The sequence below is a fragment of the Mandrillus leucophaeus genome, unplaced genomic scaffold (genome assembly GCF_000951045.1).
Source record: "Mandrillus leucophaeus isolate KB7577 unplaced genomic scaffold, Mleu.le_1.0 Scaffold607, whole genome shotgun sequence".
NCBI classification, from domain to species: Eukaryota; Metazoa; Chordata; class Mammalia; order Primates; family Cercopithecidae; genus Mandrillus; species Mandrillus leucophaeus.
The window spans coordinates 1,852,382-1,861,170 of NW_012106553.1; the positions used below are offsets into that span (position 1 = coordinate 1,852,382).

Here is an 8,789-nt window from a genome sequence, read left to right on the forward strand (position 1 = left end):
TGGTCAGGAATTTTGGATTCTCTACCTGATTCAGCCACTACCTAACTTCTCCAAGACCTGAAAAATGAAGTAAGTATCTGCAGGGAAGCCAAGTCTGTCAAAAGGAATTACAGGGAACTGCCAAAGGCCAGCAACTATGAATTCAAACGTAAATGAAAAAAGAGGACTGGTAGGTGCCCTTGGACCGCAGTCCAGTCCTCAAGACAAGGAGAGGCTTTCAAACCCCAGCTCTTCTGGGCTCCCACTGAGCCTTCCAGACCCATCTCACATGGAGATTGAAGATTCCTTACCAGGGAGTTTACAGGAGACAGAAATCTCTGCATGAACAGACAACACATCATGAAAAAACAGCATGTTAAATACAGCCCATAAAGTCAGCATCACTCTGAACGTTCCTCATTCTTGGTGGGAAAGAATGTTTTACAAAAATACCCAGGGAGAGCAAAGGAAGCTGCACATTCTGCAGGGCTTATTTTGGGGCGTTCCAACAGCTCTCAGCTGGGAAGCCAAAGGCAGAAAGCCACCGTCCTCTGTGCATTGGCCCAAAGCTCGAGGCTAGAAACGAAATGGGATGGGGGTGAGAAACAGATCCTCTTTGGTTTTGGAATGCCAGCTGCTTGTCTGGGCAACCCCCCAGGGTGCCTATTTTCATTTCCCTCTGAGTCTCCCAGATTCCTGCCCATTTAGCTTGACATTTCCCTGAAGGAAATCACACTAGAGAGCCTATAGACGACCACTCCCAAACACGCCCCGAACTTACTTCTCCTGCCCAACTTCTATGCCCTAGTCAAAGTTACCACCACATCTCACCTGAATTACGGTAAACGTTTCTGCCTAACCTTCTTGCTTCTACCCTTGCCTTCCTTTTACTATCTGTGGTTTCCTATGCTGTGGTTCCCTCCACAGCAGCTGGAAAGATGCCTGTAACACGTAACTCAGGTGGTTCCCATCACATCTGGACTCAGGTCTAAGAAGCTCAGGTCTCTCACTTACCACCACTTGCTAGTCCCTGCTCTTCTCTCCTGCTTCTTCCCCTGCAGCCCACATGCTGCCAGCACATCAGGCTCCTTCTGTTCCTCAAACACAAACTCCTTCCCACTTCATGGCCTTGATCTTTGCTTTGACCGTCTCCACTGCCTGCAGTGCTCTTCCCCCGACTTCTACAAGGCGGCCTCCTTGTTACTCAGATCTCAGCTTAAACATAACCTCCCAGAGTCCTTCCCCACTCACTCAGAGTCAGAATGCCCTTTGTGACTCCTCCCTTGGGTTACTTATCATTCCCTCTTATTTAAGTGTTCCTTTAACTGCCTCCTCCACACACCTGCACCAGCATGTAAGCGCCAAGGGATGGTTGTTGTGTGTGTCTCTTTCTTTGCTCTAAATCGAGTACTGGGATAATGCCCAGAACAGTGCAAGGCACCTAAGTGGAAATTCAATAAAGATTTAATAAAATTAGATGAATACATGCCACGGATGGAAGAAGCCTGACAGATTGCATAAAAGGATAGTAGCCCAGCACTGTGGCTAACGTCCTGGGCTTTGGAGTCAAATACACATTGGTCACTAATGCCTTTACCCAAGAGTTAAAGGGGTTTAGGCAAGCTTTCTCACTTCTTTAGGCCGTTTCTCAAAAGTAAAATGGGGATAATAGCACCTGCCTTGTGGGAGTGTTGGGAGAGTTAGAGATACGATGTTTAGGGTAAAACTCAGCACAGCCTAAATGTTCACTGTTATCAACAGCAACTTCCTCTTTCAGGTGAGAAAAGTGAGACTCAGAAAGGAGCAGGGCATTGCCCAGGTGACACACTACATTAAGAGCAGAGTCAGGCCGGGCATGGTGGCTCACGCCTGTGATCCCAACACTTCGAGAGGCCAAGGTAGGCAGATCACCTGAGGTCAGGAGTTCAAGACCAGCCTGGTCAACATGGTGAAACCCCCATCTCTACCAAATATACAAAAATTAGTAGGATGTAGTAGCGAATGCCTGTAATCCCAGCTACTCGGGAAGCTGAGGCAGGAGAATTGCTTGAACCCAGGAGGCAGAGGTTGCAGTGAGCCAAGATCACACACTGCACTCTAGCCTAGGCAAGAGAATGAGACTCCGTCAAAAAAAAAAAAAAAAGAAGAAGAAGAAAAAGAAGATGATGAGCAGAGTCAAGTCAGAAAAATCATGGCCAGTTTTAGCCCACTATTCCACAGACCTAATAATTACTAAAATATTAGATATCATGATACACATCTATATATTCTGCCTTGTTCCAGAAAGGATCTGAGGTACTTCACAAAAGATGCTAATAGTTGATGATTTAAGTGAGAAAATGCGTAAGGAGAGGCGAAAATAAAGTAAAGAAAGGGGAAAGGGGATGCAAAAAATAAGAGCTGGATGTCTCACACCATTTGCTAGAGGTGAGCTTTAAATGTAGCTATGGACTTCCTAGAGCCCCGTACAAAAGAAAGGAAGCATAGCTGTGTACAGCCCTTTGGAACACTTGCTTTATTGAAATGCCACAGCAACGTGTAAGGAGGCGTCACCATCCAGTTGAGAATCACCCTGATTTGTCACACTCTTGCCAATTAGAATCCAATATCTGCTTACTCCTGATCACATGCCACTCTTACGTAAAATTAGTCTCCACTACTGACTATGTGACTTTGGGCCACTTACTTAATTAACCCTTTGAAGTCTCTGGTTGCTGTTCTTCTGTAACATGGAGGTTAAAAAATAGTACTTAAATGGATAGACAAAATGTAGCATATTCATTACCACAGAATATTATTCAGCCTTAAAAAGGAGAAATTCTGACCCATGGATGAACTTGAGGATATTATGCTCAGTGAAATAAGCCAGTCACAAAAAGACAAATATGGTATGATTCACTTAGATACAGAACCTAGAGTTGTCATATTCATAGAGAATGAAAGTAGAATGGAGAATGCCAGGGACTGGAGGAGAGGAGAACAGGTAGTTGTGGGTTAAAGGTACAAAGTTTCAGATTGCGAGATGAAAGAGGCCTGGAGACTTATTACACAGCAATATGAATGTATTTAACTAAAAATACAACAATTATCAGGGCCTGGTGGTGCATGCCTGTAATCCCAGTTACTCGGGAGGCTGAGGCAGGAGAATCGCTTGAACCCAGGAGGCGGAGGTTGCAGTGAGCCGAGATCGAGCCATTGCACTCCAGTCAGCCTGGGCGACAGAGCAAGACTCTGTCTAAAAAAGAAAGAAAGAAAAAAAAAGTTGATCCGAAACTGAGCTGACTACAGAGTTACTCCTGATGGCTGTGAAGCATCTGAGGCGACGTAATAGGTTGGTGTCTTCTGGGTCTCTGTCCTGCTTTGGTAGTCTTAAAAAGTGTGTGTGTGTGTGTGTGTGTGTGTGTGTGTGTGTGTGTGTCTGTGTGTGTGTATGTGTTTAAAATCTAATCAGAATCAGGACTCACCTTTGAATGGGCATAATATTCCAGAATTCTTACAGCTTCAAGAATAGTGGTAGAGGCTCAGATGGGAAGCCTTGCTGAATTTCTCTCAGGGAAAATTGCATAATTTTCACTTCCACAGATGGAAATAAAGTTCCATACTATTCATTCTGCCTTTTGGACAAGTGACATCCCCTTTCAAGGAAGAGAAAGATACAGGGAGCAAAGGAGAGCAGAAGGTTGCATTCATACAACATTCACATGACCAAAAGAAGGGAAAGGTAAGTAAAAATCAAAGAACAAAAAAGAAAAGAAAAGAGCCTCATACAAAAACAAGGAATTCAGGCATCAGAGCCCATATATCCTAAAGGAAAGAGGTCTGAACTGGAAGAAGTAGGTTCTAGTCCTCATTTTCCCACCAACTAGATTAGTAAGTGTGGACAATTCTAACATCTCCCAATTTCCTCACCTTGCAGTAGAGGGGGCAGCTTAAGTCTAGGGGAATGAAATGAACTGAGAGAGAAGATCTGGGTTCTAGTCCCACATAATGAGCCATCTGTCTTCAGGGCCTGGGTCTCTGCTGCCCATCATCTCACACTGTGAAATTAGATAGATGTGATGAAAACACTGCAGGACTCTTCCAACTCTGACAATTCATCAGATCGACACAGCGTCCGGCACGCAAGGTCCTCCAGACGGTGGATGCTGTGCAGATGCTACACATCAACATTTTGCATACTCCTAAGTCCCACCATCACTGTTTTCAAGCTAAAACTACCCCTCCCTACACGTCCACAGACATCCCTTCCAGCTTGTTGCTTTAGCCTTAGTAATCAGACAACAGCACTCCCAAATTGTCTTTCTACCCAACTCAAATTAGGCCTCAGATCAGAGGAAATACCTACTTTTTAAAAAATATACGAATATAATTTTTCCTCAGGCCGATCTTGTCTTGAAATCCCACTGTAAGAAGTACTCCCCTGGGAAAGCAGCTGTCCACACCCCCCAATTAAAGTGACCAGCACTCCCAACAACGTGTCCCATCACCATGCAAGTGAGCCAGCCCACAGGCTGTACGCCCCAGGTCTGTGAGCAGAAATGCCACTCATCCAGCAGTAATGATGTACTCACGCGATGTCCGGCCCCCCCAGGCGGCTGGCCCTCCACCAGCCCTCACTCCCACTTGCAGGCCCTCAGTCCACTACGGGACACAGCAAGGCGGTGGTCTCGAAGCCTGAAGGGAACAGAACTGAAATATTCTCGCCTCAGCTTCCAGAACAAGGGGCAGAGGAATGAAGGGGGAAGGGTGGGGGCGGGGTGGGGGACGACTTTGTTTCTGGAAACAAGAATTCAAATCCTGCTTCTCCTAAACCCTGAGTCACCTCCCTCTCTTCCAATAGATCAGTCGGGTGGGTAAACATTTCCAAATATGGAGAAGCAGGCTGGAGGATGTCAGAAAAATCACCCTTCTCTCTCCTCTGGCACTTGAAGAACATGCCCCAGTTTCAGACAGAATTCCTTACTCGGAGTAAATTATTAACCGCTAAAGAAGTGGATTCTCAACCCTTCCATACACTGTCCAATTCCAGGAAGAAACCTCCTCCACCCCAAACAAGGAAGTGACTGGTTTGAAAGGCTTTAAGCTCATCTGAAGAATGAGACCATCCAGAATGCAACGAAATTTATGAAATAAATCATTAATTCGGTGGGGGGGAGATATTTTGGGAGATGCACCTGAAAAGGTTGCGAGAATTTAGTCTAAGGTTCCTATGATGGAAGGTGAGTCTTAAAACAACTCCTCCCGGCCAGGCACAGTGGCTCATGCCTGTAATCCCAGCACTTTGGGAGACCAAGGCGGGAGGATCACCTGAGGTCAGGAGTTCGAGACCAGCCTAGCCAACATGGTGAAACTCGGTCTCTACTAAAAATACAAAAATTAGTCGGGCATGGTGGTGGGTGCCTGTAATCCCAGCTACTTGGGAGGCTGAGGCAGGAGTATCGCTTGAACCCGGGAGGTGGAGGTTGCGGTGAGCCATGACCACACCATTGTACTCCAGCCTGGGCAATAGGAGTGAAACTCCTTTAAAAGAAAAAAAAAAAAAAATCCCAAGTCTCTTGCCCCCAAGCCCAGAGTCTCTTGGTATGGGAGTCCTCCTGAGAATGTAGTTTGGCATGAGTCCTTCATGGGCACAGACACTGGGCTAGGAGACTCGGAATAAAACCAGACTCTCAGGAGAACACTGTTGTCGGGAAAAGTGGGGGTGAATTGCTCAGTTTAACTTGTAACATGGATTCCAACCCTAAGGTTCTATGATGACTAAGTTGGAGCAGTGAAGCCAATCAGGAATGAATCTAATCTAAAATGACTCCAGACTGAATTAAAGGAGGAGAAAGAGAGATCAGACGCTAGGGAAAATGGAGATGTGGGGGTGTAGGAGGTGCTCCGAGATGGGAATCCAAGTACCACATCTTGGCTTCCCAGTGGTTCTGTTTCTTAGTGATCTCCTCCTACTGTTGGTTGTAAAGGCTTTCTGGAGGCCAGATGAGTCCTTTTTCAAAATCATCACCCATTTCCTGGCTTTGCACTGCACCAAGAGGTTGCTTGTTCTCACCCCCAGGAAGTCTTCGAGCTACAAACAGCACTGATCAGGGCATGAAGGGACCCAAGCCCCAAACCCCAAGCCCAGATCAGTCAGTCATGAAGATTTCAGACGAGTCAGTGCTCCTTGTGTAGCTTACATATTTTTCATTTACAAATTAAGCAGATATCTAGGAATGGTCCAATCATGTGCTCTAAAAGCAGCTTCTACTTGGTCTATCCAAAGGGTCATTACACATTTATTTTGATTATTTGTTTTATACTTAACAAGCATGCCATAAGCAAACATTTATTATTTATTGCACACTTAACAAAGGAACACAAATATAAGTTACTATTAAAACAGGTAAGGAAACAGAATCAGAGAGCCTTCCACTGCATACCAGAACCAGAACTCAGGACAGAGATCTTGCCATTGCAACCCTCCTCAGGGGGTGGGCGTGGGATGTCAAAATTAGGTCTGGAGAGCAAAAAGGGATGGTCTTCATTCTGTCAGGAGCTCAGAGTCCCTTCCTGAATCCCATAAAGGAGCATTTCAGCAAAGAAAGGAGATTATTCCATGGAAAAGAGCTTCTGGGAATGGTCTTAAGCTCTAAAAACCAAAGACCAAGGGGTGAGCCACAGAGATAAATATGAAAACCAGAATGAAATACTTTAAATGTACCCTCCATCTTACAAACATTTGGAGATCAGTTTCCACATCTACATAGAGACCCTTCAGTTCCTTCAACATATGTGTGCCTCTCGTCCTCCCAGCTCTGTGATCTCAAAATGAGAAGTGGCCATAAAGGCCATTAAGCCCAACACCTGCCGCATTGGTATTCCTGAGGTCTCCAGTGACGCAAAGATCATTATCTCCTGCCGCTACAAATTCCATCTTTCCGTCAGAAAATTCTTCCTTACACGGAACTGAAATCTGGCTCCTCCTTGGTCTTCCATCCCTTGCTCCACGTTCTGCCTCTCAGGACCATATGTCAACCTATGTCTGTCTCATTGGTTTGGAATTTTTGCAGGTGAATATGTACACTCGTTCCCTCAGTATCCTCAGCATCCAGGGGTGATTGGTTCCAGGACCCCTGAGATACTGAAATCCAGAGATGCTCAAGTCTCTTATATAAAATGATGTAATATCTCCTGTATACTTTAAATATTGTTCTAATACCTACATAATACCTAACAACGCAAATGCTATGTGAGTATTGTTATACTGTATTGGTTTTTTTATTTTTTTGTTGGTTTTTTTTTTTTTTTTTTTTAATATTTTTGAGCCTTGGTTGGTTGAATCCATGGATGCAGAAACCATGGATACAGAGGGCTGACTGTATATAGAAACAAAGCTACCCAAGACCTCAGCCCACAGTCACTCTGGTTGTTCTCCTGACCACATCACACTGCTGACTTCTAATGCATTTTGTGCCAACTTGAAATCCATTCTTTTATGGATTTTTCCAGTGCCATTTAGCACATATATTGCCATTTAGCCATTTATATTACTCACAAGTCATACCCTACTAAACACCCGTCAGATGGACTTGTCTACTTTATTGAGAAACAACAGAAGATAAACCTGCATGTCCAGCTGTTCGTCTACCTCCACCCCACAGCCCAAGCCACATTCCCACCGCTTGTGGATGAAGCCCAGGGATGCAGATCCCATTCCAAGATCCCCGCTCCTGTTCTCAGATCCTGCCAAACCGAAAACTGTCTCCAGGACACAAGGCTATTCCAAGCAACATTAAGAGAGAGCTCTGTAGGAAAAGAGGATCTCGTCAACACAATTCTCAGAATAACAAAGCAGCCAGCAGGCAGGGCAGCAGGGTCAATTTGCTAATCACAGGGCTGGGAGCTTGTGATCCCTGATAGCATCATTCTAAACCTGTGTCTTTCTAAAAAGAGAGAAAAAATGTTATTTTCTTTCACAGTTCTGATGGCACTGTTTGCCTTCAAGGTCCATGTAGTAAGTACAATGACGCCTCCCATTATTAGTGTGTTTTACCTTTTATTAAATGATTTCCCAGTCTCATTGAATCCCTTCCAACAACTATCCCAGGAAGTAGTATTATACCCACATTTAGTGATAGGAAAACTGAGGTTCAGAGAGGTTAAGTATATTCCCAAAGTCACACCAGCAATAAGTAGCAAAAGAAACACTGGTTTAGGAGACTCCAGTTCCAATTCTGGAGACTCCAGTTCCAATTCTGCTACATACAAACTGTTTTAACCCTGGTTAACTTAATTCTAAACCTCAGTTTCTACACCTGAAAATTGGAGATTAAAAGAGCCACTCTGCTTATATCTCAGAGCAGTTATAAGGATCATATGAGATAATGAGAGTGAAAGCCCTATGGAAAAGGGTAAGGCGTTATAAAAGTGTAGGGGATTATTGTGTGATTACTTGCAAATGACTGTGCATTCCATTACAAATACAAAAAGCAGTGAGATCATTCGCAAGACAAAGAAACATTAAGGCTCTGGGAATTAAGGGAAAATGATTTGATGTTCTACGGGGTTATGTCTATATGCCACTCACTCTTGCAGTTCAAAGCTCAGCAGCAGCTGTCAGATTTTCCAACTCCAAGTCACATATGTCTACAGGATGGCTCAAGACAAAATCTCCCTTTTCAGCTAAAAGCAAATGCTGGGCCAAAAGGAGGTAATAGAGATGGACGTTTCAAAGACCCCCTGAGATTCTCAGTTCCGGAAATGTGGCCTGCGATGTTTTCCTTGGAGAAGCTGTTAGAAACACAGGCTCCAGTCTCTCTGAAATAAGC

At 44.6% G+C, this 8,789-nt stretch overlaps 1 protein-coding gene and 1 long non-coding RNA gene across 2 annotated transcripts in view; one reads left to right on the forward strand and one right to left on the reverse strand.

Annotated features, from left to right (window-relative positions):
• Nucleotides 1-8,789, reverse strand: part of LPP (LIM domain containing preferred translocation partner in lipoma) — a 766,241-nt gene that overhangs the window by 701,862 nt on the left and 55,590 nt on the right. The window lies entirely within an intron of this gene.
• Nucleotides 7,225-8,789, forward strand: part of LOC105553745 — a 3,468-nt gene continuing 1,903 nt past the window's right edge. Inside the window, exon 1 of the long non-coding RNA XR_001008210.1 lies at nt 7,225-8,671. This is a non-coding gene — a long non-coding RNA (uncharacterized LOC105553745). The remainder of the gene's footprint in view (nt 8,672-8,789) is intronic.